Genomic DNA, 15,093 nt, shown 5'->3' with positions numbered 1-15,093 from the left:
AAACATTGCACTCACGTGGTTCAGGAGAAGTTACAGCCTGCGGAGTTTTGCAAGGAAACGTGCTCCCGGGCTGACCGCTGTGTGAATAGATAGACTCCAAGCCACGAATCCCGCCGTAGCCGCCGCTACACTTTCCTCCCTTCCACGCACGTATGGCACCTCCCTGCCGGTTTCGTCACTGCGTGACTCATTCAGGGGATGGAGCCATACCATTTTACGCTGATCTATATTCCAGGAACCACCTCCCTCTATGGGCGTGCCTCTATTTCGCGTCATGCGGTCCGGAGCCCGGGGCAGCGTGGTTTTGCCTACTTCCTCCATGTACAACAGACGATATTACTAATAACAATCAGGTCTTAATTTAGTAAAAAAACAAACAAAAAACAATATATATATATATATATATATATATATATATATATATATATATATATATATATACACACACATACACACACACACACACATCTATCCTCCTATGATCGCATATCATATCCTCCACTTCTTGTTATTCTCATCGTTACTCCTATTTAGCAATATACATAATACACATACAGCCTAATACGTCATATACCTACGCGAGGTCTTCCATAGCAATGATACATAATAAAAAGTTCCTTAGAATACTAAGCCATAAGGTGTGGGGAACCTGGTAATGCCCCAAAGGTGCTGTAAGGCCTCTGTGACACTGGCCCACCGCTGTTGGTGAGTGCGAACTTCACAGGGTGTTACTGGTGGAGGTGATAACAGTGGATTTAATCTGAAGTTTGTCCGTGGAGCGCTATCTGGAAGTGTATACAATGTCTGGATAATTGCCTATAATTTCCACCTGTTGTCTATTCCATTTGCACAAAGTCATGTGAAATTGTCCATCAGTGTTGCTACCTAAGTGGACAATATGATTTCACAGAAGTGTGATAGACTTGGAGTTACGTTGTGTTAAGTGTTCCCTTTATTTATTTTTTTTGAGCAGTGTACCTCATCTTCCCTTACTGAACAATTACATTCTCAGCTACCTATCCTCTTTATCAGAGCTGTGTGTGTTGTCTGATCCTCTCCAGCTTGGCCCTGCTGTCAGTTTTGGTTTCTTTACACGCTTAATATTTCTAATGACTCCATTTACAACACAGGAAATTTGCACAGTGTTTGATCCTATCACATTCCCTTTGCTTTGTGTTCCCATCACTGGAGGGCAGTGACCGGGTGTGCAAGAGGAGTGAATGGGAGGGTGATAGGAGAGAAAATTGTTGTCTGAAATGAGTGTAATTATTCATAGTACCGTTTATAAAGGAGTGATGATGGAGAATAGGGGGATTTAAGGATCAGCCGCTGAGATAAGTGGCTGCATGTACACAAGCTCAGCTGCTGCCAGTCCTAATGATCTCTATGGCTGCAGGACTGTCTGCCGGTCATTTTCACGGAGGGTGAGCTGAATGACGGCTGACCCTGCGGCACAAATGTGGGGGTGTTATATACTATTCCCCCTCCAAGTCGCAGCAACTCGCAGGGAGATGTAATTCGGGTTCCGGCAGTTGTGCGCGGGGGACTATAGCATTACTGCTGTAGCCACACCAAGCTGCGGCCTGTGCCGATAAGCCCTGCCTCATGAATCACAAACCTAAACCAAGCATGCAAGGAATTTCCTTGTAGTTTCAAAAGCTAAAAATAATCTGAATGCTTGTTCAGGGTCTGCAGCAAAAACTGTTAGCAGTAGAGGATAAGCAGGACAGCCAGGCAACTGGTATTGTTAAAAAAAAAAGGAAATAGTAGGGGGTGGAGGTAAGATGGTGACAGAGTAGGTTGCACACAGCAGGAGCTCCGGGCCTACCACCACCAGCGTTACCCACCGTCTGCTGCAGAGTCACTCTCTGGTACTCCAGAGGACGCACAGCACACCAGGGATGATGACCACCACCACCTGCTTTAATAAAAACAAAGGAGGGACAGGTAACCATCGGGTGCTTCTTGTGGCTCCAGCAAGGTGGCGCTGGCCTCCCACACTGCATACAATCTCTCCAGCATGGCCTGTGGCTGCAGAGGGAAGAGAGCCCACCGTCTCCAGAGCAGACCCCCCACAGAGAGGGACAGGATGGTTCCCAGCAGCCTGAGAGCCCTGTACACAGACACACAGGAGCTCAGTCTGGTAAGCAGCTACATGTGGCAGAGATCCACCATCTACCTACCCACACTGCAGCTGAGCTCTCTCCCCCTGGGCAATGCACACAGCCAGAGTCTATCAGCCCCCCTGCACACAGTACTGATTGGGGAAGTGAGGAAGAAACAGAGACTGAAGTGGCAATAAAAGATGTGCATGCTCAGGTAATGTCTGCTATCACTGACACACACACGCACAGCAGTCACAGCTAACATTGAAGAAGTGAAGGTGGATGTGGGCTTCTCAGGCACGATATGCAATAGCTGAGGGGGGTACATCTGAATTGGAAGTGCAGGGATCAGAGCTTGAGGACACGCTCCCCTCTAGCCAGAGACATACAGTCTGTTATACAGCAGTCAGTGGCTAATCACAAGTCTGATGATATAGAGAACTGACTCAGGCGTAACAACTTGTGATTTATTGGGTTACCGGAGGGCACTGAGGCTACTAAACCTGAAGATTTTATTGGCCTGGCTAATACAACAGTTTGGGACTGATCAGTTGTACAAAACCTTTGCAGTTGAAGGAGCACATAGGGTGCCGCCCACAGCCTGGTGCTCCGCCTCCTGCATTTCTAGTGCAGATTGTAAACAGTAGAGATGGAGATGCTATACTGCTCATGGTGCCCATCAAAGGGGATCTAATGGTGGAGAATACCAGAGGGATGATCTCTCCTGATTACTCCACTGACTTGCAGAAGAAACGAAATTAGTTACATAATAATATATAATTAACATCTTTACATTAATAAATTAATTTGTGTTCCAATACCACCTATATGCAGGTGACACACATCTGTACCTCTCGCTCTCAGCTCCAGACCGTAACTCCCCCCTCACACGTCTTCCTGACTGCTTGTCTGCTATATCCTCCTTCATGTCCTCTTGCTTCATAAGACTTAATACGAGTAAAACAGAACTAATAATTTTTCCACCGTCTCTGTCACCACTCTGCCTGAAATAACAATAAATGTTAATAACACTTCTATAACTTCCCATAATTCCCAAAGCACTCTGCTTAGAGGTAATATTATTCTCCTCTATTTTATTCCTCACAGTCACTCCCTAACCAGCTCCTGTCATCTCCAACTCAAAAACATATCACACATCCGACCTTCTCTCACTCAAGACACAACTAACATGTTAATACACACTCTTATAATATCTCGTCTACTACTACTACTTTGTGGGCCACCAACTAACAGACTGGCACCGCTCCAATCTGTACTCACCTCAACTCGTCTCATTCATCTTTCTTCCCACTCTTCCTCTGCTGCTCCTCTCTGTCAAGCTCATTATTGGCTACCAATTAACCAGAGGATCCAGATTAAACTCTTATGGCCGGTACACACAATGACATTTTTTGGCAGATTTACTGCAAGTTCAATTATTTCCAACATGTCTGATCTGATTTCCAGTCAATTTTCTGATAAATTTTCTGTTCACTTCTGTGGAAAATTAATTGGAAAGTAAATGTTCCAGAAAATGTCATTGTGTGTACCAGGTATTAGGCCTAACCTACAAAGCTCTCCACTGTACATCACCTCACTAGTTTCCAGATACCAACCCAATCGTAATCTCAGATCTGTACATGACCTGCTGTTGTCCTCCTCTAGAATTACCTCCTTACAGTCACATGTACAAGATTTTGCACGTGCTTCACCCCTCCTCTGGAAAACCCTCCCACAACACATCCATCATTCTCCAACCTTTGTAACTTTTTAACGCTCTCTAAAAACTCGCTTGTTCCGACAAGCATACGCTCTACCTTAGGCCACGTCCCATTTGTCCTAAAGCCAATTTGCACTCCTACTAGATATCCTAAAACACACTGCCTCTAGGTATGTTTATTCTATACCACCCCACCTCTTGTTTCTCCCCCTTCCTTTACATTGTAAGCTCGCAAGGGCAGGGCTCTCTCCCCCTTTCTTGTCTTGGAATTAATTATACATTTTATTTGTTGTGTTACTTTTGTCACTGTGATTACCAATTCTGTATTTTGTCACCAATTATATATTTTGTATATTGGTGTATTTCATTTGTCTGTATTATTATGTACCCCATGTTTGTTTCTTACTTTGTACAGCACCACGGAATATGTTGGCACTTTATAAATCAATAAATAATGCTGCTACATTTGATTCAGATATGCATAATTTCTGTTTGTACTGCTTGTAAGTTCAGTATCTAGATACCTATGCAGCTGTTATATCTATGACGTTTTCTAGAGCACTCAATGCTTTATTTAAAGGTTCTTGTTTAGCATTGTGGGTTGGGGTTTAAGGTTTGTTAAAGTGGAATAAAACTCTGACATAACATTCAAATGTGTTTTGTTACTTTTTATTACCTATACAGTTAACACATTTGCTTTTGTGCATAATTATCATCAAGGTCCCAAAGTACAGTTTATCTGCTCTGAAAGCTGCCATTGCATTTTATTGCGTAGTGGTTTTTTATTATATATTAAAATCTCCTAGTGATCATTTCTCAACGGTTTGCATGATAGAAGCATACAGAGCTCATTTTCAGCACAGCTAGGAATGTAGCAACAGAGGAATGTAAGTAAAAGATAATGTTATCACCTCTTTGGATGCGGATCACAAGCAGAAGGAACTTTCCACTGTAGTACAAAGCGCTGTAACTGTTTGAATGCTGTTCTGCTACATTTTTTTCCTTTTTGTGATAGTAGGTTTAAGTTTGTAAATAATCTTCTTATAGCAAAGAAGACATTCTGATTTTCAGACCACTTTAAAATTTGGAATGTTTGACTGTACAATTGAATATTGAATTTATGCTATTGCCAATTTACTGTCGACTGAACGAGAGTATTTTCAATACCGGTAACCACTGTAGGTACACTTATTTTGACAATTTATATGTCACTAAACAAATTGAAATTCATGTCCTGGAATGTTAGAGGGGCTGATGACAGTTTGAAATGGGCCTTACTATTTGGACAAGTTGACAAAACTCGCCTGATGTGTTGTGTTTGCAAGAAATTCACTTACTCCCAAATGGGACAGCGAGTTTATGCAAAAGATGGGTGGGATGGTCTGCATATGGCAAATTCTCCTCATACTCCAGTGGGGTCTCTCCTACACAAACCACTGAGGCACACTATACATGGAGTATCATTGGATGACTGAGGGTGTTTGGTCTGTGTGGCACTACACACTGAGGATTCTCCTATGGTCATTATAGGGATATACAACCCACCACCTGCTTCCCTACATAGACTTAGATGTACTGTGCTGTTTGCCTTGGACTTTCCGGGCTATCATGTTGTCTGCATGGGAGATTTAAACATGGTTATGGACCTCCAATGGGATAATTTCTCTGAGGGAGCCACAGGCCACAGCGCCCACCACACTGACAGAGGCTTTACGGGTAGATGCCTGGAGGCATTTCCATCCTGATGAGCGCCAATTTACCTGTCATACTATACAATGACAGGTGCTGTCTGGAATAGACTATGCCTTCACTAGCCCATTACTGATCCCCTCTATATGAGATGTCCGTCATCTTTCCCGATCTATATCTGATCATACCCCGGTACTATTACTGTACTCCTTGTAAAATATACACCCTAATCCCATCTGGAGGAGACGCCCCTTCTGGGTACCGCATACTGTGGAACATGGTGATATTGCAGGGCTACTGGAAGAATTTTTTGCCACTAATGCTGATGAAACGAGTAAACATAATAGGTGGGATGCTATTAAAGCGACAGGGATGCCACCTTTCACCATATCTCTTCTTTATGGTCATTGAAGTCCTTGCCATGAGGTCCAATACTCTAATACAAGCCTGAGAGTGGGTCTAGTAATAGACACATTAGCATTGTACGCCGATATGTGATATTATATTTGCAAGATACTGATCACTCCTTGCAGCAAGTCTTTACCACCATACAAACCTTTTCAGGATTCTCTGGGTTGTGTAGCAATTGGCAGAAGTCTGTTATTCTCCCCATTGACACAAATGGTATACGTGAGCACTCCTTGCAATCCCAGCTGCAGGTAGTTACCCAATGTAAATACCTGGGTGTCTATGTGGCTCCAGGGCAAGAAAAGTTTCTTAAACTAAATGTGGAACCTGTCATACCCTTTGTTAAAGGAAAGTTCCTTACATGGAGTCAGTTTCCTATTAATGTCATTGGTAGAATCAATCTAATTAAAGTCATTATACTTCCCAAGATGTTATAGGTATATTACCCACTCAAGGTATGGGGGGCTGAGTACCACTCTGTATCTATATCTTATAACGGTATTGGCAAGTAAAGATTCAGAGTCCCTGAGGCATGAATGGCTTCCTCATATCCCAGACATGGATTCCGAGGAGTGGGAGGGAGCCCTTGAATCACATATACATACATCAATATCAGCTAACGTCAAGAATATCCAATTTTACATACTCCGCCAGGCGTATCTTACACCAATTAGACTTTCTAGAATCAGAGGGAATTACCCTTCCTCCTGTCCTAAATGTTCATCTGCGGTTACTGATTTCTGGCATATGATGCGGAGCTGTCGCTGTGTACAGGGATGCTGGAAGCAAGTTGCTGGACTGTTGGCGGATATTATGGGAACCCCGTTATCACTGAGCCCCAAGATATCTCCTTGGAGTACTGCCAGAAAATCAGTATTCCCAATTCACAAGTACTTTGTGATAACTCTTCCGGCATACAGCAGGGATTCCCTCAGCAATGTGCTGGATCACCCCAAGTGTCCCCACGGTGCCTGAGTGGCTGCTGCAGGTTAACAAGGTGCTTCTGGTTATTAAATCACTATATACACATAGAGGGTATCCAAGTAAATGTAGCAACGTATGGGGCAAGTGGGTAGTGTCACCCCTAATAGCAGCTACATAAAGGTCCACCTTGGTTTCAGGACAATGGCAAATGTTCAGGTATCATCAAACTATGCGATCATATTACTGCTCTTTACATAGATATGTACTTTACAGGCTTCATTCCACACACTGGTGTATGTATTAGTTATTATTGCTTGTTGCAGTAATGTTCCTGAAGCTTTATATACACTCTATATACTGCAATGAAACCTCCATAGCTGGGATATGTGAAACCTGTTATTCTGGACTTTGGTCTAACTGGACAATTATAGCCTTTTTGCCAAACACTCAACATCACCTTTATGGCAATATATTACCCCGGAACGGAAATGATTCAATGTCTGTTATATTGTTATTACAGCTATGCCAATAAAAGTGTTTAAAAAGGGAAAAATGAAACATGGCGGCCTCCATATCACTCTCACTCCAGGGCCCGTTTTACAAAACAAAACTCTTCACAATATAGTGATTCTTGCTTCTCAAAATAACACAACTCACCTCACAAGATTGATTGTGTCCAAAGTCATAACTAAAGATGTTTTGGTGATACCTTTAATGTCAAACTGCAAGAGATTTCTTTACAAGCTTTTATAACTTTGATTTTCATCTCCAAGCAGGATACAGAACTGGATCAGAGCGGTACCAAAGTAATGGAACATACAGAGACTCGTATGTGATTCTCAACAAGATCATATATACCGTACGTCTCTGTATGTTATATTACTTTGGTACGGTTCTGATCCAGTTCTGTATCATGCCTGAACATGAAAATTAAAGTTATGAAAGCTTGCAAGGAAATCTTGTACCGTTAGTCATTAAAGCTCTTACCTAAACAACTATTGCGCTTATGAACTTTGTTAGCAGAAGTTGGCGCTAAGGAGACTAGAACACCTAAGCTGCAAGTTCCAAAGAGGGAATCCCAAAACCCTCAAAAATCAAATATAAACAATTTATAAATAAGGAACACGCGCTAGTGATAATGATTTAATCTATAAAATTCTCATGTACATAGATAAAATGCTAAAAAAAACACACCTATAACAAAATACTCATGCCTTTCATACTATTCACAATCATACCATAAATTCATCAGGTGTATCAAAAACCTCTTCCTAACAACCTGAGCTAATTAAGATCTACACCTAGACTCTAGATTGCTTGTTGGCAGTCCTTAATAGCATATGATTCCTGGAGCATAGAAAAAAGCCTTTTTTCTTTTCTTTCTTTCTTTCCAGCAACTATTCCAAAAATAGATCGTATATTAAGATCCTATTCATGAGAAGAGTTGATCAATTTTGTGCAATAAACAGGTGTCAGTTCCAACAGTGCATCACTCAGCCTCAGTGGATTCAGCCCGTTTGATATGTGCTGTCAGTTTTTCACACAGGCATCTTTTAAGACTTTATAAGTCACACTGCATAGATCAGCCTCAGTGGATTCAGCCCGTTTCATATGTGCTAACAGTCTCGTTTACAAGCGCTTTTTCAAGCGTGACTTTACAGCAAACTATGTTCAATCAGAGTACCTCTATGTCTTAGAAGCTCCTCTCCCCGATCTTCAAGCTATAGACTCAGCCGGGTACTTCAGAGCTCCCTTTTCCGTTCAGCTCTCGGCGATGCTTGGTCGCATACGTCACTTCCTGCTGACAAGTTCAGTGTGACGCCCGCTGTCTGTTCCAGCAAGCCGTAAGCTGCTCTTTCTGGTGACGTCACCTTAAAGCAATAGGATCCTTTGATGTGCAAATGGTCGCTAAGCGCTATTGCGGCCAGTTTAGTTCCTAAATGCTCCAGAAACGGTTTATTCAGTTACGAGAGAACCTCTACGCGTTTCAGCTATAATACGTTAGCCTTCTTCAGGAGGATTGATTTTACTCGACATAGTTCATCCACTTAAATAGGTTTTTGCCTGCTCCACCACCCATGTGCAGGTTTATCTCCGCCCACCTCATCATTATGCAAAGTGTGGGTTTATGCAAGTACTTAGCTCATTTTGGCACCTCACAGCTTTTCTTATGCAGATTTATCAACACCCACCTCATCATTATGCACATGTGGGTTTATGCAAATCCTTATACTACCTCTATGACATCTCACAGCTTATCATGTGCATATTTGTCTTCACCCTTCTCATCAATATGCAAATGTGGGTTTATGCAGATATTTTACTCATAACTTATCATACCACCATCACAGCAATCCATGCATAATTCTACTCCTTTCATCAATCATGCCTATTGTTTGAATGTATAGTCATTCATTAAAAAAAGCGAATGTTTCCATCTCGCTATTTAATCCTTTTGGCATCAATGTGTCCAGCTGAAAGATCCATCTGGATTCATTCCTAGACATTTTCCTAATAAAATCACCCCCCCTCGGACTCCTCTTTATCACTTCTAAACCAAAAAAGATTGTACCTTTCAAACTTCCATTATGTCTCTCTTTATAATGGTTAGAAAGTGGGTGTTTCTCATTTTTCTTAAGTATATTTTTAAAATGTTCCCCTATACGTGTATGCAATACTCTCTTTGTTCTTCCAACATATCTTTTATGACAGGGACATTGGATACAATATATGACCCCCTTCGTATTGCATGTTATGGAGTCTTTAATTTTAAAGGACACCCCAGCCGGTGTGATGACTTCAGTGACTTTTCCAGGATTATGTGTCATTCTGCAGTTATTGCAGAATCCACATCTTTTAAAACCCTGTTGTCCTTTTAATATCATTGACATATCTCCTTTATTAATTTCATTAGCAGCTGTGGCAATAGAAAGGCCCACATTAGGGGCTCTTTTAAAAATTAGTTTTGGGTTCTCTGGTAATATTTCCCCCAGAATTTTATCCTCCTTCAATACGTTCCAGTGTTTCCGGACAATTCCAGATATCACCCTGGATTGTGATGTGTATTGAAGGACCATGGAAAAGTCACTCCCGTCCCACTCTGTTTTAGTTTTTGGGGCTAATAAGTCTTCTCTTTTCTTACATGCAATCACCCTTCTAGATTCCTCTATCTGTCTTTTGGGGTAACCTTTTTCAAGGAGGCAGTTCTCGAGATTCTCCGCTTCTTCATTATATTCAGCAATTTCTGTACAATTGCGTCGCAATCTCGTGAACTGCCCCCTGGGAACACCATTCAACCAGCGTGGTAAATGACAGCTGGTATGAAGGATGTAGCTGTTCACATCCACTGCCTTCTGGAAAGTTTTTGTCTTTAAAACTCCAGAATCGATGTATATTTCTAGGTCTAGAAAGCTTACCCTGGTATCACTTATATTCGCAGTAAACTTAATATTCCAGTCATTGTTGTTAGCACTAACAATGAACTGTTCCAATGAATGTCGGTCACCCCGCCAGACCAATAGTACATCATCTATAAAACGGCGCCATAGGACCCGGCTCGCGCCGGGGCCACCATCTCCATAAATGTGGTGGTCTTCCCAATGGGACATAAATAAATTTGCATAAGCCGGTGCGAACCGGGTCCCCATCGCCGTTCCACTGGCCTGTAGGTACCAATCTTCCCCAAATTGGAAATAATTGTGTTCCAGTATGAATTGGATCGCTTCTAATATGAATTCCGCCTGCAATGGGTCCATTGTGATGTCTTTATTCAAATAAAACTTTACTGCTTCCAGCCCCCTCTGGTGGTCAATAATTGTATATAATGAAGTCACATCCAAAGTGCATAACAGCCATCCTTCCTCCCATTTCAAATCCTCCAATATGTTTAAAATATGTTTGGTGTCCTCCAGATATGCCAATGTCTCCCTAGTATACTTCTGTAGGAAGGAGTCGACATATCTAGAGAGATTAGAGGTTAGAGACCCCACCCCTGACACAATTGGCCTACCTGGGGGGGTATTGATACATTTATGGACTTTCGGCAGATGGTAAAACAATGGCCTCCTTGGGAATTTAATGTCAAGATACTGGTGTTCTTTCTCTGATAAGATATCTAAATCTAAGCCTTTATCCAGTAGGACTTTCAATTCCCTCACGAATTCAGTAGTTGGATCATTCCTCAAACGGCAATAAGTTTTTTGATCCCCTAGCAGTCTCATTGCTTCTTCTTGATATGCACTTGTATCCTGCACCACTATCCCCCCACCCTTATCCGCTGGTCGTATAGTGATCGCAAAATCATTACGCAATTCTTTCAAAGCGTTCCGTTCACCTTTAGTTAGATTATCATTATAGATTTTCTTAGTTTTTATACGTCTGATATCTTTCTCAACTAAATTTTCAAACGCCGTCATCGCGTCACTATATTCACTTAGCGGGAATTTTATAGATTAAATCATTATCACTAGCACGTGTTCCTTATTTATAAATTATTGCGCTTATGACTTCAGATTCTCTGCATGACTTACACCGGACAACATACAAATGATTGTGGACACAAGTCTGAATGTTTTTTTTTTTTTTTTTTGTAACACTGATTTTTATTTAGATTTATGAAAAGAACCATACAAACAGTTATCACAAAATGATATGCAGTATAATAACACATGGTGGGAAAATTTGGTAATTACAGATATCAAAAACAAGGGTAAGTTTGGGAAGAGTTAAACCAGGTGTTGAGGCGAAAGTCCATGCCCAAGACTGTAGGCTGTTTCAAGACAAAAAAAATTGTCGGTGACCAAGTTTGCCATGGAGAGAGAAGAGTAAGATTTGACAAGATAACGTTTGCACAGTCATACATATTGGAGATGTAGTCAAAGGGAAAAGAAGACAAACTACCATCATCAAAAACAACAGACCAGGGATCCCCAAGAGTAGACTTATCTCTTAGTCTGACGGCTGATAGTAGTAGATAGAAAGACAGAGAATAAAAAAGAAGGAAAGAAGAAAATTTGTTTTGGTTGGTTCTCTAGCTTCTGCAACGTGGTTATAAACTAAAGTGATGAGGTGTGGTAGGCCCTGTAGGCGGTCATGGTATCTGTGGGTAGTTCCGAAAGGTCAATCATTCGGGAAGTGATTATCCCATGGACCCCATATCTTATCAAAGCGTATTTCAGTATCCCTAAGGGTGGCTGTGAGTTTTTCCATTAGTTTAATCCATTTAAGCTTAATTATGACTTCAGAAAGCTCTGGAGGAGCTATTTTTTTCAATTTGAGGAGATGGATAGTCTGGCTGCGGTAAGTATACGAATGATTAGGATTCCTTCGAATTTATGAATTTGAGGGGGGGATTTGCCTAATAGCATGATAGTGGGGTCCAAAGGTATAGTCACATCCAAGACCTGGAGGATTAATTTTTGGATATCCTGCCAAAAGGGAATTAGAGCAGGACATGACCAAAAGATGTGCTCTAAAGATCCTGCGAGGCTGCATCCTCGCCAGCATAAATTAGAGGATCCAGGGTAAATTTGGGATAATAATACTGGAGTTAAGTACCATCTGAATAGGATTTTGTATATGTTTTCTTTAATTTGAGTACACATTGAAGAATCTTTGGCGGTTTGCCAGATAGATTCCCAGTCTGTAAGGGAAATGGGTTGAGATAGCGAGGCTTCCCACTTAGCCATATAAGTATGGGCCGGAGTGGCAGTAAAGGATTTAGTACATAGTAGAGCATAAACTTGAGTTATCAGGCCCTTTTGATGACCTCTTTGGGTACAGATGGATAGTCTGGCTGCGGTAAGTATACGAATGATTAGGATTCCTTCGAATTTATGAATTTGAGGGGGGGATTTGCCTAATAGCATGATAGTGGGGTCCAAAGGTATAGTCACATCCAAGACCTGGAGGATTAATTTTTGGATATCCTGCCAAAAGGGAATTAGAGCAGGACATGACCAAAAGATGTGCTCTAAAGATCCTGCGAGGCTGCATCCTCGCCAGCATAAATTAGAGGATCCAGGGTAAATTTGGGATAATAATACTGGAGTTAAGTACCATCTGAATAGGATTTTGTATATGTTTTCTTTAATTTGAGTATACATTGAAGAATCTTTGGCGTTTTGCCAGATAGATTCCCAGTCTGTAAGGGAAATGGGTTGAGATAGCGAGGCTTCCCACTTAGCCATATAAGTATGGGCCGGAGTGGCAGTAAAGGATTTAGTACATAGTAGAGCATAAACTTGAGTTATCAGGCCCTTTTGATGACCTCTTTGGGTACATAACACTTCAAATGCTGTCAGCCGGCTTAGACCTGAGGGGGTAGGTACCAGAGATTTAATAAAATGAGCGATCTGATTAAATTCTAAAAAAAGTTGAAAGGAAGGAGGAAAATGTTTACATACGTCTTCATAGGTAATGAATAGCGAAGATGAAGGTTGCAACCAATCTTGCAAACGAAAATACCCCTTGGAGTACCAACGTTTCATAAAATCACTGTTCAGTCCTGGTTGGAATTTGGGGTTACCCAGAAAAGGTTGCAGCCTATGAAGAGAACGGAGACCTGCACCTGTTACTGTGTTAGCCCAAAGACGGATCATAAATTTTGTGGTGGATAGACCTATGGATGGTAAGGGGGTTGAGTGGTATCTGACCAAATAAGTGAGGCTAAGGATCACGGAAGGACATGTGTTGCTTCAATTAAAGCCCACTTAGTTCTTGCCAAAAAGTCAGAACACTCAGTGATTTGACGCAGTTGGGTGGCTTTATAGTATAAAGCAATATTGGGGAGACCTAGGCCCCCCTGATCCCGCAGAGCCATCATTACTGACCTTGAGACCCGGGGTTTGTGGTGATTCCATATAAAGTTATTAATTTCTTTTTGAAGGAGAGCAAGCTGAGAGGAAGGGACCGGGATTGGGAGGGTTTCAAACAGATACAATAGTCGAGGTAAGACGTTCATTTTAACCGAATATAAACATCCTATCCAAGAGATAGTGTATTTTGACCATTTATGTAAATCTTGGATTATGGAATGAATGATCTGTGGATAATTATGTTTATATAAGGAATTGTATGAAGTGGTAAGAAAAATACCCAGATATTTCAATGAATGTTTTCTCCAATTATAGGGATATGATTTTTGAAGGGTGCTAAGTAGAAGGGGGGGAATGTTGACCGGAAGAGCTTCAGTCTTATCTTGGTTAAGCTTGTATCCTGAGAGATCTTCATATTCTCGGAGTAATTTGTGTAGGGTTGGTAGGGTAGTTAAGGGTAAGTCTGAATGTTTCAAACACTTTATTGAAACAAATGTTTCCCTGTGATGCCAAAAGTGATGTCACTTCTGCTCTTTTCTTCTTTTTTTTTTAACCCAGCTCAGTGTTCATTTTCCTTCCCTACTGCCACAGCTTACTGTCTCTCCCACAGCAAGCATCACCTAGATAGGAGGATAGTCTGTAATCTTCCATCCGCCTTTCCTCACAAACAGCTGACGCAGCCAGCACCAGCCACCGGTCCTGCACGCTGCTGACATCCTGGAGCCTTCATTCCATTGATGGGAGAGCCATGCCTGTGTGGTAAGCTACAGCTGCTTCCCCTGCTCTCTGCTCTCCATCCACTGCCTGGCCAGCATTCACTGGGGTCCCTCAGCCTGCACTCTGAGCATCCGAGAAAACCCCCCTCACTTTCACTGGAGGACTCCCTCTCTGGCCTACAAACCCTCCAGTGCCCTCACCACCTCAGCTTTGGGCTCTCTTGCCTTCACCTGTACTGCGCTCTCTGCTGGACCTGCCTCCTCTGCTGCCTACACAGGGCCTGTTTTTGATCTGCTGGCTTATAGTGCAATCTGCCCTGTTGCACTGCCACCTGTTTCTGACTTCGGCATGAGCTGCTCGGTTACACTGCCTGAATGACTGCACCCGTTGTTTCTGCCTATACTCTGCCCCCTCCCTCCTCAACTGTACAAGCTGCCACCCTGGTACCATGGCCTGGAAGTGGTCACACTCCCTGACAACCAAGCGCACCATCATCACCCATACCAAAGTGGAGCTACTGCATTGGGAGGCCTGCAGTGTTGCGACTCATGCTCCCCTGTTTGACGCCGTCTGGGCCCACATTGAGCTCCTCACCAGCAAGGTCAGGAAACAAGGAATGTGGATGTCACTGGCTGTAGCCTGTGTATGCTGTTTCTGCTCACACAAGCACAGCAGCACGCAGCACAATAACCACCCAGAAAGTGAAACCAGAGCT

The 15,093-nt window shown here is 42.3% G+C and overlaps 1 pseudogene; it reads right to left on the bottom strand.

Moving 5' to 3' along the window:
• LOC137535283 (zinc finger protein 585A-like) overlaps positions 1–15,093 on the bottom strand; it is a 389,395-nt pseudogene that overhangs the window by 232,389 nt on the left and 141,913 nt on the right.

Source organism: Hyperolius riggenbachi, chromosome 10 (genome assembly GCF_040937935.1).
Source record: "Hyperolius riggenbachi isolate aHypRig1 chromosome 10, aHypRig1.pri, whole genome shotgun sequence".
In the NCBI taxonomy this organism is placed as follows: Eukaryota; Metazoa; Chordata; class Amphibia; order Anura; family Hyperoliidae; genus Hyperolius; species Hyperolius riggenbachi.
Note: the sequence above shows the minus strand (reverse complement) of the source record. Positions and strands in the feature narration are given on the sequence as shown.